The sequence below is a fragment of the Odocoileus virginianus genome, chromosome 9 (genome assembly GCF_023699985.2).
Source record: "Odocoileus virginianus isolate 20LAN1187 ecotype Illinois chromosome 9, Ovbor_1.2, whole genome shotgun sequence".
In the NCBI taxonomy this organism is placed as follows: Eukaryota; Metazoa; Chordata; class Mammalia; order Artiodactyla; family Cervidae; genus Odocoileus; species Odocoileus virginianus.
Window position 1 is genome coordinate 56,779,346 of NC_069682.1, and position 17,133 is coordinate 56,796,478.

A 17,133-nucleotide genomic window follows, 5' to 3' on the forward strand; every position below is an offset into this window, starting at 1 on the left:
CTGCTGCCAGGACACCAAAGCACAGGGAGGCGAGCCACCATGTCCTCCAGCTCTGACCTGCCCCCGCCCCAATCTTGCCGGTGGGCAGTGTTGGCAAACTTTCCTGTCCCAGCCTCAGCCTGGGGAAGGGAAAAGGAGGAGGGTCTTCCCCCACCCCAAGCAGTCTCTGGAGGCCTGTGGTCATGGGGGAGGGGCTATACTTGTGGAAAGTTGGCAGAGGCAGCCGGCAGCAGGCGGGAGAGTGGAAAAAATGATATCAAACCCGGAAAAATGCAGGCCGGATGGAGGGCCCAAGCCGGCCCTGGGAGGTGGGAGGGAGGGAGGGAAGGAGGAGGCCCCACAGACAGAAAAGAAGAGGGGCCGGGGAGAGAGCACAGGAGCTGGTTTGGGAAAACCCGGGGACAATCACCATGATTCCTTCTTTTCTTCATCCACAGATATTAATTGAGGGCCTACTAAGTCCAGGGCAGAGTGCCAGATTCTAGGGAGACAGTGGGGAATAGAAGGACCAGGGTGTTACTCCCTGGAACACACTGGAAAACAAGTATATGTTTAAAATAATTACAAACTGATAAGGCACTAAAAATCAGGGTGGTCATGAAAATAATCCTATTCTCTTAAGTCACAGATGGGGAAACTGAGGGCCAGAAAGCAAGAGGAAGCTACTCAGATTGTGGAGGAAAATCATTGAGACTAGGATTAGGGTGAGGAAGTGGAGGGAAAAATGAAAGAAACAGTGCAAACTGCATACGAGGTTGGGTATGCAGCCAACACAGCAAGACAGCACGATGGTGGAGGGCGTGGACCCTAAACCAAGGTTCAGTGTTCAACCCCTGCCCCCCTCCATCTCTTGTGCCTTAGTTTTCCCATCCATAAAATGAAATTCATCCTAGTTCCTTCCCTCAGGATTGATGGGAGGACTAAATGACTTAAGATGTGTAAAGGACTTAGGGAAAAAACCTGTCTCATCATAGGAGATTACTACTCATTGTAGCAAATATTTGCTGAATCGATTTATTAACCAATCTGTAAAGGGGCCCTTCCAATCCCAGTCTCTCAGATTCTAGGAGTCTGTGAATAAGGCATGGCTGGGAAAGCATGCCAGAAAACCACAATATTACTCCCAGGGACATGGCCTATGACAGTTTAGAAAGTTCTTTCTCAGACATAAAAACAAACCAAAAAAAAAAACCCAAAAGCTAACTTTGTTTTAGCTCTATGTAGTAGGTCCCGTGTTCCATATTTGGTATGCATTTTCTCATTTCATCATCACCATCTACTTAATAGTTATCATTAAGTAACATAACAGATGAGCACATTGAGGCTAACCGAACTGAAGAAATTTGTCCAAGGCCACACAGCAAGAAAGGGTAGTCGGGATTCACAACCAGATAAATTGTCAAGAGGCAGGTAGGTAACTGCCATCTTCATTGTACATATGGGGAAACGGAGGCCCAGAGAAAGGAGAATTGCCCAAGGTTATGTAATAATAACAGAAAACAGTTCCTTCACTCTTATCATGTATCAGGTACTGTGCTAAGTGCTTTTCATATATTAAATCCTCAAAACAGGTCATAGCATCACCATGCCAGTTTTCAGATGGAGAAACTAGAGCAGAGAGAGATTCAAACCCTGCTAGGGTGGAACAGTTAGCAAATAGCAGAGCCAAGATTGGAATCAAGGCAATCTAGTCCCATGCTGTGAGGGGCCATCTATATGGTGGTGTTCGATGGTACAGAAAGTTCAGCGCAGCTGGTGTCTGCCCCGCACCCTGCTGCCTTGGCTGGGGGCAGGGTGAAGAACAAAAGCACATTGAGAGTATCCTCAGCCGCCAGCTGGGACTTTCCACCTTGAAGGGAGGGTACTGTTATGGAAAAAGTGATAAAGCTCTGGAAAGATGAATGTCTCCCCAGGGGCCCCAAGTCTCCTCAGAATCTCCCCCCCTCCTTTAGCTTTAGGGGAGGGCCACAAACTGTGCTGGCCTGATTCAGATGAGATGAAGGCCACCTGGATCCCAACACACCCCAGCCTGGCTGCTCAAATACTGAGGATCCGTATTTGATCCTGGCCTGGATAGAAAGTTCCAGCTTCTCAGCCATGGGCATGGAGCATCCCCTCAGGGACCCCCAAGGAAGGAATCAGGTTCAGGCTGGAATTCCCTCGTTTTTGGATGGTGGAATCTCACAGGCACAGTTCAATCCTTCCTTTATTCAAACTTGGACAAGAGTGTGTGCTCTGAAGGAAGTTAAGGAGGACAGAGACAGACACAATTGGCTGCTGTGTGGGGTTTTTTTTAGTTTTTTTAAAGATTAAGAATCTCTCAGCTCTGCCATGCCTGGGTAACCTTAGGCACATCAAAATATATGGAGTGAAGGGGTTAGGGTAGAATTCTTTGTGCTGCTGTCTCAAGAATATTTGAATATTCTAGTGGAACAGCTTGAGAAAACATACAAGTTCAGTTTCAATTTTGGTCCTGTTTCCTTCTGTTCAGCTCAGGGTTTAGTGAAAAATAATATTAACGATGAGATGGGAGCTCTGGGTTCAGCAGTGTGTGTCATTTTCCCCAGCTCCACCTGATTCAAGTTCAAGGCTAAGATGGATCGCTCTTTTAGCTTCTCTGCTGCATAACAAACCATCCAAAGGTTAGTCGCATAAAAACAATCATTTTATTATACTCTTAGATTTTGTGAGTCAGGAATTTGGGCAGGGCAAAGTGGGTACGGCTCTTCTCTGGGACCTCAGCTGGGAAACTCACAAAGTCGGGAGTGACTAGAGTGATCTCATGTCTGGAGCTGGAATCATTCACGTTGGAGGAGGTTGATCCTGGCCAGTAAAATCGAGTCTCACCTACACGGGGCCTCTCCAGGTGGCCTGGTGCTTTTGTTACCTGTTGCTGCTGTAACAAATTACCACAAACTTATTGGTTTAAAAACAGCACAAACTTATTTTTTTTTTTTTCCGAGTCCTTCTTTTTTTTTTTTTATTTTTTTTTATTTTTTTATTTTTTTTTTTATTAGTTGGAGGCTAATTACTTTCCATCATTACAGTAGTTTTTGTTATACATTGAAATGAATTAGCCATGGATTTACATGTATTCCCCATCCCAGTCCCCCCTCCCACCTCCCTCTCCACCCGATCCCTCTGGGTCTTTCCAGTGCACCAGGCCCGAGCACTTGTCTCATGTACCCAACCTAAGCTGGTTATCTGTTTCACCCTAGATAATATACATGTTTCAATTAAAACAGCACAAACTTATTATCTTACGTGTGTGCTTAGTTGTGTCCAACTCCGTGACCCCATGGACTGTAACTGGCCAGACTCCGCTGTCCATGGGGATTCTCCAGGCAAGAATACTGAAGTGGGTTGCCATCTCCTTCTCCAAGGGATTTTCCCAACCTAGGGATCGAACCCAGGTCTCCTGCATTGCAGAAGGATTCTTTACCAGCTGAGCTAACTGGGAACTATTATAGCTAACTGAGCTAACGATTATAGTTCCATTTGAATAAAAGTCCAACTTGAGTCTCACTGGGCTAAAACCAAGGTGTCTGCAGTGCCGCATTACTTTCTGGAGGTTCTAGAGAAGACTTTGTTTCCTCACCTTTCTCAGATGCTAGAAGCCAGCCTCTTTCCTTGGCTTGTGACCCCTTGCTCCATCTTCAAAGCCAGCATCGTGGAGCCAAGTCCATCTCATGCTGTCGTCTCTCTGGTTCTCTCTCTTCTGCCTCACACTTCCACCTTTGTGATTACACCAAGCCCACCCGACAATCCTGAATAATCTTCCTGGTTTAAAGTGAGATGATAAGCAACCTGAAATTCCATCTGTGACCTCAATTTCCTTCTGCTGTGTAACACAGTCACAGGTTCCAAAGACTAGGACATGGACATTTGAGGGGAGGGGGGAGCCAACCCGTGCCAGGATAAAGTGGAGGCTGTAAAAAGACTGTGGCTAGGTTTTTACTCTCCCCCAACACACAAACTCAGTCTTGTTCTAATGAATACACAGAGAAGGCCCTAAGGTAAAGGGGTTCCTTCCTAGCAGGATGTCAGGGGCACAGGACACTGTCCCCAGAGTCTGACCTTGCCTTCCTTTTTCAAGACCATGCTTCTCTCCAAAAGCATCAGCTTTTTCTAGCCTACCCTGAGGAAATCTCCATTTACCTTTTGGAAAACCCTATTCTCTACTGACAGATGTAAGTCTTGCCTCAGAATGATCTCCTTCCCTCAGCAGTAATCTTCAGAAGTCTGAGTTATTGGGGTTGGATTAAGATCCCAGCTATTGGGCTTCCCTGGTAGCTCAGATGGTAAAGAATCTGCCTGCAATGCTGGAGACCTGGGTTCGAGTCCTGGGTCTGGAAGATCCCCTGGAGAAGGGATGGGCTACCCACTCCGGTATTCTTGGGCTTCCCTGGTGGCTCAGAAGGTAAAGAATCTGCCTGCAGTGTGGGAGACCTGGGTTTGGAAGATCTCCTGGAGAAGGGCATGGCAACCTACTCCAGTATTCTTGCCTGGAGAATCCCTATGGACAGAGGAGCCTCGTGAGCTACAGTCCATGGGGTTGCAAAGAGTCAGACACGACTGAGCAAATTTCACTTAAGACCCCAGGTGTCCCAGCAGGGCAGTCAAGGGTGCTCTTGGCCCTTTTTACCACTTCTAATCTTACAAAACAGTCCACAGTAAATGTGACCACTCCAAACTTAGTCCTTTTTAAGGTCTGCCCACCTGTGTGAATAAGTTTCCATGCCTTTTCTCACAGTCTGTTGTCTAGGAAGCAGTTGAATCTTATATACACGTGTGTATGTACACACATGTGCACGGTGACTCCAAAACCTAAAAGGGTCACTAAGGCAAGTGCTCACAGAATCAGAGAATATAAATCAGTGAAGTCAACTGGGTAACAGGCATTAGGAAGCATCAAGTTCTGTGGCAAACTGAAGTCCTGCCTTGCCTAAAGAGAGAGACAGAACTAAGCTTTCTGTTAGTCCTGTTGGGATGTGAACCTAATATTGCTGGATATTTCAATTTATCTAAGGAAGGCAGCAAGCCAGATATTTATGTGAAGTATCCCAATTCCTAAATGATTACTTCTAATTCCAATTTTTTTAAGCCCTGGACAGGAAAAAATAAAACATGTCCCCCAGTAGGATTCTGACCAGAGGCTGAGAGCTGGTAATCTCTGGTTTAAACCCAAATAGTGATAGAGAAATGTATTTTCAGCCATCCCCCAGTCAGCAAGGTCACCCCTCATACTATGAAGTTAGTACTTATAAAGAACAGTTTGTTCTTTTTGTTCAAGAGTGCCTCTTCAGACTTATTGGGATTCCAAAGGTGCCCAACGCCAAGTGGTGCATTTTTTAAATTGAACTTTGAGTTACATAAATAATACATTTTAATTGTAAAGATAAATCAGAACCACATAAAAGATACGGTAAAAGTAAAAATGCATTTATCTGTTAAGCTGCCCTCAACTGCACCCGATACAAATCCTTATAAGGATATTTTCTTATAGGATGTCCAGAAGTAAGCAATTCTAAGGTTGATTCATCCACCTTATAATACCAGGACACTGGGTCTGCATTTCCATAAACCTCTAGGCATTTCCTTCATGGTTGCAACATGGCGGCCACAACTCCAAGCATCACATCCTCACACCAGTATTTCAAGTAAGAATGGAAGGGAAAAGGACAGAAAAAGGTTTTCTTTTTATTAAGGAGGAAATTATTCCCTTGACTGTTTCCTTTTGTATCTCACAAGACTGAGTCTCCAGGCCATCACTAACTGCAAGGGACTTTGAGAAAGCAACCTTCAGTCAAAAAGGCATGAGATGACCACACCTGGCTTGAGCCAATGAGTCATCCCTTTTACAAGCAACAGAAGTGGGTCAGAGTTATTGGATAACAATTTTAGTGTTTTCTACATGACTCCTTTCATTCTCCCTTCATCCCACTCCTCTCCCCAAAAGTACCCACTGTTAGCAGTTTGGGGTGTATCCATCTTGATTTTTCAGCCCACTTAGATATACATCGTAGCAGACATTTGGCCATATTTCTTTTCTTCCACACTGTCAAGAGTCACATTTTGCTCTGTTGTTCTCCTTTTCCACCAAGGAATAAAGAACAAATCCTGGTAATTCCCTAGTGGTCCAGTGTTTAGGACTTAGCATTCACATTGTGAAAGACCCAGGTTCAGTCCCTGATCAGGGAACTAATAGCTCACAAGCCCCGCAACACAGCTTAATTAATTAATTTAAATTAAAGATGGACCTACAAACCTGGAGGGTTCTAGAAGAAGTTTCTTTGCCTTTGAAAGAGAGATGAAAAACAAGCAAGCAAACAAAAGAGTTACAGCGAAAAGGGGAGGTCCTTTTTCTTTTGGTCATTGAAGTGTATGAACATGTTTCCTGGAGCTTGATCCCATCTTTCAGTTATGATGGGATCTAGTCAGAGGGTGGCAAAGCTGAAAGATGGGAAGCCCCTGAGTCCTTGGTGATGAAGTTGAGCCACTGAATGAGCCAACTACAAAGCTATCCGTCCTCTGGACTTACTGTTACATAAGATAATACTTCTTCAATGTTGAAGCAAATTACCTTGGGGATTTCTGTGCCGAAGTCAAAAATCAACCATCTGCACACATACATGTTTCTTTGCTTTTTTTTCTCCACATAAATGGGGTCATAGTTATATGTGTTCAGTTGCATAGGGATGAAAGCTACAAGAGACTGAAAAGTTGGAAGAGATGAAATCCAAAATAGCAGTGATGGAAACAAGATAGAAGTATGTGTCTCTCTCATGGAAAAGAAATCCAGAAACAGTTTAAGGCTGGCATGGCCCCTTCTATCTTGTGACTCCACCATCTTCGATCCATTATACTGCCCAAGCTGCAGTAGTCACATCCACATTTCAGCCAACAAGAAGTAGTTAGGAGTTCAAAAAAAAGCACTACCTCTCAGAAAATGTACGTTATCACTTTTGCTTATATCCCATTGACCAGAGCTTAGTCACATCACCATACTTAATTGCAAAGAAGTCTAGGATACTTTATTTCTGAATAGCCATATACCAGCTCAAAATCAGGGAATAACAGTGATTCTATGTTTTAAAGAAAGAAGGGACAGCAAGGGGCAGCAAGCAATTGCTGGCTTGATATTATTGTTGTTGTTCAGTCGCTAAGTTGTGTCTGACTCTTTGTGACCCCATGGACTATAGCATGCCAGGCTTCCCTGTCCTTCACCATCTCCCAGAGCTTGTTCAAACTCATGTCCATTTAGTCAGTGATGCCATTTAACCTTCTTGTCCTCTGTCATCCCCTTCTCCTCCTGCCTTCAATTTTCCCCAGCATCTTTTCTAGTAAGTCAGCTATTCACATCAGGTGACCAAAGTATTGGAGCTTCAGCTTCAGCATCAGTCCTTCCAATGAATATTCAGATTGATTTCCTTTAGGATTGACTGATTTGATCTCCTTGCAGTCCAAGGGACTCTCAAGAGTCTTCTCCAACACCACAGTTCAAAATCAATTCTTCAGCGTTCAGCCTTCTTTACGGTCTAACTCTCACATCCATACATGACTACTGGAAAAATCACAGCTTTGACTATACGGACCTTTATCAGCAAAGTAATGTCTCTGGTTTTTAATATGCTGTCTAGGTTGGTCATAACTTTCCTTCCAAGGAGCAAGCTTCTTTTAATTTCATGGCTGCAGTCACCACCTGCAGGGATTTTGGAGCCCAAGAAAATAAAGTCTGTCACTGTTTTCACTGTTTCCCCATCTATTTGCCATGAAGTGATGGGACCGGATGCCATGATCTTAGTTTTGTGAATGTTGAGTTTTAAGCCAGCTTTTGCACTCTTTTCTTTCACCTTCATCAAGAGGCTCTTTAGTTCCTCTTCACTTTCTGCCATAAGGGTGGTGTCATCTGCATATGCTTCGTCACTCAGTCGTGTCTGACTCTTTGCCCACCAGGCTCCTCTATCCATGGGATTCTCCAGGCAAGAATACTGGAGTGGGTTGCCATTTCCTTCTCCAGGGATATATAAGGTTATTGATATTTCTCCCTTGATACTATACATATTATGTATAATCTGCTTTTCTTTTTCATATTTATTTATTTCTGCACCAGGTCTTAGTTGCAGCACTCGGGATCTTTGAACTTCGTTGTGGCATACAGGATCTTTAGCTGTGGCATGAGTTGTAGCATGTGAACTTGGTTATGGCTTGTGGGATCTAGTTCCCTGACCAAGGATCGAATCCAGGCCCCCAGCATTGGAAGTGAGGAGTTTTAACCACTGGACCACCAGGAAGTCCTTATAATTTGCTTTTTTCACTTAATTTATCCTGCCCTTCTATCCATGCCAGTACATATAGATGAACCTTATTATCTGGAGATTTATTTTGTCCTTCTTTTTCTAGCTTCTTAACATAGAAACTTAGATTATTTGGGGGGAACTTTCTTCTCTTATAATATAAGCACATAAAGCTATATTGAAAAAAAAAGCTATCAACTATAAATTTTCCTCTAAGCAGTGCTCTAGATGCATCCTACAAATTGTAGTATGTTGTGTTTTTATTATCATTCAGCTCAAAATATTTTCCCTTTTCCCTGTGATTTCTTCTTCCCACAGGTTATGCAGAAATATATTAATTTCTAAATATTTGAACATTTTTTATATGCCCTTTTTGTTATTGATTTCTAATTTAATCCAATTGAGAATTTGAGATGTTTTATATATAGGGTCTATCATGATTCATGTTCCATGTGTACTTGAAAATAATATGCATTCTGCCATTGTTGCATGCAGTCTTCTTAAAATGTCAATTAGGTCTAAGTGATTGAAAATGCTGTTCAAGTCTTCTATTTACTCAGTGATTTTATGTCTACTTGTTTTATCAATTTGTGAGAAAGGAGTGTTGAAATCTTCTATTATGATTGTGATGGGTCTTTTTCTCCTTTCAGTCCATCCATTTTTCTTTAACTTATTCTCTTTCATCACTGCAAAATATTCTACAATATGGATGTACATATATTACCAATCAAAGGTGAGTGAATTTAGGTTAATGTAACTGTTTTATAGTGTGGCAGTAAATATTCTTTCACTTAGAGGAGAAATTACCAAATCGACATTCACTAAGTCAGAGGGCATGTACATTTACATTTTTACAGACTGCCAACTTGCCCTCCAAGAGAGCTCTTTTTGTTTATATTCATATCAACAGTGCCCAATTCTCCACACTAAATTTTACCAGTTGCTATATTGTAATTTACAGAAAATATATATTTGGTCATTCAGACAACCAAAATATATTCTTCATATATACTGGGTCTTCATCCACTGTTCTTGCCTCACAGATCCCAAAACTCTTGGGATAAGTCATAAGAGCAATGGGAGAATGTTTTGTTATAATATTTGGTCTCTTGTCCTCATTTCTTGAAAACTAGCTTCAGAACCATAAAGATGAAATGAGTTTCTAGTTATTCATAAGCCCTATGTCAGCACAACTGGGTTGATGTTCATGAAGGTGACTTTTGGAAAGCATCTAAGGATGGGGTCTGGTTGCCAGGGGAACCAACCCTGAATAGAGGGGTGGAACTTCTTTTTCCACCCTGTGATTTCCAGGGAGGAGAAAGGGGCTGAAGGTTGAATCAGTCACCAATGACCAATGGGTTAATCCATTATGCCCAGGTGAAAACCCAACAGAGGGCATTCAGAGAGCTTCCAGACCGTTTCCATGTGTCTCCTTGGCAGACTCCAAGGACCTCACCCTATGCACCCTTCATCTGGCTGTTGAGTCCATGTCCTTTTAATATCTTTTGTAATATATCAGTAATCTAGTGAGTTAAAGGGTTTCCTGAGTTCTGTGAGTCATTCACCAAACCCAAGGGGATCATGGGAACCTCTGATTTATAGCCAGTCAGCCAGGTGACAGCCAGGTGACAACCCAGACTGACAATTGGCATCCAAAATGGAGGATGTTCTGTTGGGACTGAGCCCTTTGCCTGCATGATCAGATGCTATCTCTGGGTAGATGGTGTCAGAATTGACACTAGCAGGTGTCCAAGAATTGCTTGTTGGTATGAGGAAGCACACACAAACACACACACTACACACCACACACACACACACACAAATTCTCTCAGGCACAGGGTGAAAGAAGTTTATGAGAAAAGGTGTCTCACTGTTTACTTGCATTTCTCTGATCCTTCCAAAGTTGAGCAATATTTCAACAATTGTGCCTATTCACTGCCCAAAATCTCAGTAAAGCTTTGAAATTGCAGCTTCCAAGTCCTGGAGTGAAATCTTAGCCTGGGATACTCCATTCTTCATATTTTTCTGCCTGGAGTAGAGGGGTGTTCTTTCTTCTAGTTACCAGAGCTGTTTCATTCATCTTCACAGCAGTAGGAAACAACACCATCTTACAGGTGAGGAAAACCGAGGCTCCAAGAGACTTAAGTATCTTGTCTGAAGTCACCCAGTTAGGAACCTGCAGAGCTAAGGATTAAATCAACAATGTCTGACTCCCAAACCTGCTTCCCAGGGTAGCTAGCTCATCTCACCGAATAGGAACCTGAGGTCCAGGGAGATAAAATAACATATAAAATTAAATTGTGAGTGAGCAGCGACCCGTTGATCAAGTATTTCCCCTCCTGCTGGGTCTGGGTGACCAGCTGCATTAGAGAAAAGAGAGTGGAGGCAGGGACAGCCACCCAGCAGAGGAGTCAAGAGCATGGAAAATGTCTCTTTCAGCCAATTTTCCTGAGGAACCCTGGCTGAGGCTCAGGGCTGGGAATGGAAAGTGTGCAGGGAGGAGGCGGCAGCCGTGTTCACCCCCATCCGGAGAGCTGTTTGCAAAGTCCTGCTGGGAGAGGCAAGGAGGTGAAAGCAGAGGGGAGGGGACCAGATCCGGGAGGCCAAGGATCTGGCCTCGGCCCAAGGCTTGGTCTCTCGGGAGAGGAGGAGCAGGCGTCCCCGAGCTCCCTGCTTCCTCCTTGGGCTCTCCCACTCTGCCAGCTCCTGCTATGCCCTGCCCGCCTGTTTGGGCATCAGCCATCCTGAAACTGAGACGCTGGCAAACCCAAGTCTCTGGGGACTGTGCACAGCTGACTCAGGGAGCTGCCGTGGCCAGGAAGAGGGACTGATCCTACTCTCAGAGATGTTGACCAGGGCTGGGCTTGAGAGTCACTGGTTTCACCAGTGCGGCCCCTTTGCCTGGAAAATCTCTCTTTGCTCCTCACAATGCCTGCAATTCCACCATCATAGATATGACTGGGGCTGGTGATCAGCCAGGATGCGAAGTACAGTCATATTGGTTGTCAAAAATATTTAGATACATTGCTACTAGCTGTTAAGAACCCCTGTCCCGAATGCCCCCAGATACCCCCTGAGTAATGGCCACCCCAGACCCTCCCCTGGAGCCACACAGATCTCCCCACTTACAGCCACTGAAGACTTAGTACCTGCCCATAACGTGTAGATACATTAGTGAGTGGCAGTCATCACAGTTAACACTTTTCATATCATTCCTGGAAATGACCCTCTTGCTTAGACTTCCCTTGTGGCCCAGCTGGTAAAGAATCTGCCTGCAATGCAGGAGACCTGGGTTTGATCCCGGGGTTGGGAAGATCCCCTGGAGAAGGGAAAGGCTACCCACTCCAGCATTCTGGCCTGGAGAATCCCACGGACTGTAAAGTCCGTGGGGTCTCAAAGAGTCGGACACAACTGAGTGACTTTCATTTTCACTTTGGCTCTTGTTTAAAAGCAAATTGATAGAAATTTAGAGGTGAAAGGGCCTTATGCAAACCCTTCATTTTCCAGATGAGGAAACTAAGGCCGAGAGAAAAGTAGAGACTTGCCCAAGGTCACACAGCCTGTAAAGCAGAGACTTGCCCAAGGTCACACAGCCTGTCAGCACAAGGAAAGGCACTAGAACACAGTGACTCCTGACAAATCCCTGGGTGTCAACTTGTCTGGCCCCACAAACACTAAACTTTAGCAGGTGATGGTAGGAGGTAATAGGGAACATCCTGTCCCAAGACAGAACTGAGAGCCAATCACTTGGTTCTTGTACCTGGTAATCATAGACTTGGCAACAGCCTCCCTGGTCACCATCACCTCAGAGATAGTTGTCATGGCAATTACTACCCAGAGCCCCAACTTCCTGACACCAAGAGCCCTAAGATAAACCCTGAAGCAAGTTTGTTCCACCGCACTGACCTAGATCGGCATAGGAAAGAAACTTGTCCAGCATCACAGAGCAAGTTACTGGTGAAGCCAAGTTTCCTGAGTCCCGAGCCCAAGGTCACAGCTGCCGCGCCCTTTCCATGGCTGACTGACACCCCCACCCCTGCCCCCGTTTTTATGCCTGCCTTAGTGCTTCCCATATTCCTCCTGCTCTCAGTCAAGATCTCCTTCCCACGGCATCTCACCCTTGGCTGCCTGTCAGCTACTCATCTTCCTGGGAACTGGCTGACATGAGCTTAGTGGAGGACTCATCACAGGGGCTTTCATCATTAGCTGGGGCTCCCTGAAGACTGAAAAGCTTTCAACACCCTAAGCCCCCCAGAGGAAATGATCTCCAATGGCGGAACTTCAGGCACTGTTAGCTCAGAATTGAGCTCTCTTTCTGGGTGGTCAGACCCTCTGTGATGCCAGACAGAGCTGCCTCATTGTGGAAAGAACTCTGGGCTGGGAGGCCAGCAACCTGCATTCTAGCCCCAATCTGAATCTGATCTCCTGTTTTGCTTTTATCAAGTTCCTTCTCTTCTCTGGGACTTGGTATCCCACCAGAGAGATGGAGATGAGCACACTGTTTTATAATCACCTCCATCACCATAAGGTGACTGGAGACCAGATAAAATCTGGCATTGGAGTATCACCAGAAATGGGGTGGTATGGTTTAAAGAACTGGCCCACCTTCCTGTTGGCATCTTCCAGAATAATGGAATCTCATTATTTATCTCTTCCAATCTCTGGTTTGGAAGGATGGTCCCCATGTAGGGAAGAGCTTGAGCAAAAGCAGGGGCCTGGAAAGAATCTAGGAACCTGTGAGTAGTTGACATGTGGACGTGTAGGGCGTAAAGCCCCAGCTTTGAAGAGAGGAGACTACAGGAGGGCTCAAAGGTGATTAAAAAGGATCAGTCATACTAGCCCCAGGGGTGAAGACATTGTGGGGGTGGGCCTCAGGCACTCAACAAAAGCTCTGAGACAGTCCCCTGCCAGGGTCAGATCCACTTAATTCCAATATTGTGGATACTACTATGTGAGATGAGGGACAGCCTAGAGGCAAAGAGAGCAAGGTGCATGCCAGGGAATCATTCATCCATTGATTCAATGAATGTCTGTTAGACACAGCCAAACTGTGTGACCTGGGGTGAATTATTTAGCCTCTCTGTATTTCAGATTCCACTTGTGTGAAGATGCCTGCCCATAGATAGGTGGTGTGAAGTTCAAATGAGTCAGTTAATACATATGTGTAAATGTTAACCACAATGAATGAAAACAAGTGCTCCATTAATGCATACTGTAATTATGATTACTGAGCATCTGCTATGTGCTAGACTTCCCTGGTGGCTCAGATGGTAAAGAATATGCCTGCAATGCAGGAGACCCAGGATTGATCCCTGGGTCAGGAAAATCCCCTGGAGAGGGAAATGGCAACCCACTTCAGTATTCTTGCATAGAGGAATCTATGGACAAAGGAGCCTGATGGGCTATGATACATGGGGTCGCAAAGAGTAGGACACAACTGAACAACTGACACTTCCTACTGTGTGCTAACACTTTCTCTTTTTCTATGTGCCTGGCACCCTCTAGACAGTAGATATAGAGTGTGAACCCTGGTAAACACAGTACATTATTCTGCCCTCAAGGGGCTTACAGTCTAATGTGGGAAACATGCTGAAAGCCAAAAACTTCATAAAAATGGAAACAGTGAAAATAATTGCAGAGACCTCCCTGGCAATCCAGTGCTTAAGACTCCAGGCTTCCACTTTAGGAGGCACAGGTTCAATCACTAGTTGGGGAGCTAAGACCCTGCATGCTGTGCTCCACCAAAAATAATAATTACAAATTGCTGCATCAGATGTAAATCTTAACCCCCAAACTCAGGTGAGCAAGAAACATTCACTTCCCTTTTTTTCTCAAAAACCAAATTAAATTCTACTCGTATTCCCTAATCCTCTGGATTGAAAGGAAATTCAATCTTCATCCTTACCAGAGGCTACTTCCTGCCAGGGTACAAGAAGGGAAGTGAGGGGGCTCTACCTGGCACTGGACCATGCAAGGCTTCCAAACACAGTACCCAGGCCCTCAAGGGCGCCTGAGATCCAGCAGCCCCTGCTTCCAAACCAAGGAGGGACCTGGGAGTCTTGATGGAGACTGGGATCACCAGGGCTGGGTCCAGACTCTCAGCAGCACACTGTCCATTAATCCCCACAGTCTGGCCACTCTTGGGGACCTGCCTAGAATGGGGAGGATCCCCTGATCCCAGACTCCACTGACCTTCCTTCACTTCAAAACCTCCAAGAGCTCCTTGGTCTCCCTCATCCTTGACCTCCAAAGAAATGAGCACCCTCTCTACACCAAAGGTTTACAAAGTCTTTAAGACTCCAGAGACCAAACAGGCAACCAAAAAGAAAAAGAAAGTGTGAGACTTGGTGATCATAGAGCACATCCCACCTAAAGAGGGCAACGCAGTTCAGCTCACCAAACTGCCAAAAGACAGTGTTGCCTGATGGTTAGGAGCCCACATTCTAGAGCTGTGTTGCCTAGGTTCAAATTCTGATGCTGCTGTTTAGCGTCTGTGGGTTTTTAGGCAAGTCACTTAACAACTCTGTGCCTGTTTTCCTAACCATGAAAAAGAATACTACTCATATCTCCTGTACAACAACTTCAAGGGAGAAAGCACTTTGAACAGTGTCTGACATTAGTAGGTACTCAGTAACTTTTAGTGCCCATTGCATGAAAATGCAGGGCTGAGCCTGCCAGATCTTCTAAATATTCAAGAAAAGCCAAATACCCAAATTTTTATTTCAAAATTGCTCTATTTTTTTACTTTGGCAAATGAACGAATGCAGTTGTTAGACCTTGGTGAAGGTCATACAGAACACATCTGGGAGCAGGGTAGGGCCTAGGAAACGCAATTTGCAGTTATCTGCTCTATGATGTTTAAACACATGGAAAATGAAGCCAGAAAGGAAAGAGTCTTGGAGGCAACTTCTACTGTGAATCCTATGACCCAGCCTCCCTTGAGAGTGCTAGTCACTCAGTCATGTCCGACTCTGTGCAACCCCATGGACTGCAGCTCACCAAGCTCGTCTGTTCATGGGATTCATCAGGCAAGAACGCTGGAGTGGGTTGCCATTCCCTTCTCCAGGGGATCGTCCTGACCCAGGGATCAAACCCAGGTCTCCTACATTGCAGGCAGATTCTTTACCATCTGAGCCACCAGGGAAGCCTCCAAGAGATACAGAAAGGGGAGGAGAAAATAGAGGGAGCAAAAAAACCACATTAACATATCAGGTTATCCTGGTAGATAGCACATTGCACATGGAAGGGCGATGCACTATGAGGATTTTTTTTTTTTTTTAATAGCTGAGAAAGAATAGGAAAGTGGTCAGGGAAGGCGACAGAAGCTGAAATCCATGAGAAGGAACTAGCCTAACAATCAAGGAGAGAGAAGATTTGGCAAGGGGAGAAGCTTATGTAAATAGCCTGAGGCAGAAAAGAGTTTAATGCAAAAGAGGAGAGCAGGCAAGGATGAGTTGGACAAGTGGGCAGGGCCAGTACAAGCAGGGCCTCAGAGGCCATAGTGAGGAGGATAAGGTCATTTCAAGGACATTTAGGAGACATTGAAGGGTCTCAAGCAAACAGGCATGATGTGCAGGTGACTTCAGAAGACAAACAAGGAAGTTGTTAAAATAGCCTGGAAGAGGTGATATGTCCTGGATTGGCCAGGTGCCTTGGACATGGACAGCTCAGATTTCTGCATCTGAATCGGCCTCAAAATCAAAGTCTGGATTTAAGCCTCAGAGCAGACCTGCTGTTTTTACATCAGCCAGGCAGTAGCCTTCCCATAGCCAGGCCGGCTTTGGACATCCCCATCTCACCCAGGCCCAATCTGTAAACTGGCCTCGGCTGCTCTCTGCTGGCAGAGGGGTGGACTAGTGTGAGGGGAGCAGCTGCCTCCTGAAACCCCACAGTTCTCAGTAAAAGAGAGGATATCTGGCTGGCATCCAACCTTCCCCCTTTGAGTTAATAGAATATCATCCAGTAGCTCTCCCTTAATCCCCACCAGGGAGTCCTGTTGATTCTATTTTCTAAATAAAATCCTAAATCAGGAGTGTCCTTATATCTAATCACATCCACTTCTCTCCATCTCCGTCAGCCACACCATAGCCAAAGTCACCACCATCTCTTCTTTGGTCTGTTTGTTCACTTTCATTCTTGTCCTGGCCAATCCATTTCCCACTCAGCAGGCAGAGTGCTCACGGTATATTCCGACTCCAAAATCCTTTCTCCTCGGTGTATATTTCCCCATACCATTCAATTAAAGTGAAGTGAAATTTGCTCAGTCATGTCTGACTCTTTGCGACCCCCATGGACTATATAGTTCATGGAATTCTCCAGGCCAGAATACTAGAGTGGGTGGATGTTCCCTTCTCCAGGGAATCTTCCCAAACCAGGGATCAAATCCAGGTCTCCCGAATTGCAGGCAGATTCTTCACCAGCTGAGCCACCAGGGAAGCACCCCCCATGCCATTCAATGTTGAACCAGCAGGGAAATCCCCAATATACACACAGCCCCATCCACCCAGGGCATACTGCAGGCATGGAAAACTGTATGAAGATTCAGGAGAAAAGAGATGTTCACATCAAAGCCTTACAAATGCACTTGCCTGCCCACCACTGGCATGTATCCCCTCTCTCCACACGGTGTCCCAGCCTCACCATCCCACTGGCTCCTCTCCTTTCTCCATCCTCCCTTTCATTTCTGTCTGTCTTGTTCTCTTCTGCCCACAAATTCCTGATCATTTCTAAGGCAAAGCATATTTGCCATCTCTGTTTCTTTGGCACCTGCCAGAGAGGGTTCTTGGGGTCTCACATTCTCTCAAGCAGATTGTCAAGGTTTTCTTTCCATGCGTGC

General features: G+C 45.2%; 1 long non-coding RNA gene across 1 annotated transcript; it reads right to left on the reverse strand.

The window, feature by feature from the left end:
* Positions 1-2,643: 2,643 nt before the first annotated feature.
* On the reverse strand, positions 2,644-12,531 carry LOC139036506 (uncharacterized). The gene is made up of 2 exons (XR_011489268.1): positions 12,416-12,531; positions 2,644-2,896 (listed from the first exon to the last, which is right to left on the reverse strand). It is a non-coding gene; the product is annotated as an uncharacterized lncRNA (long non-coding RNA).
* Positions 12,532-17,133: the final 4,602 nt, after the last annotated feature.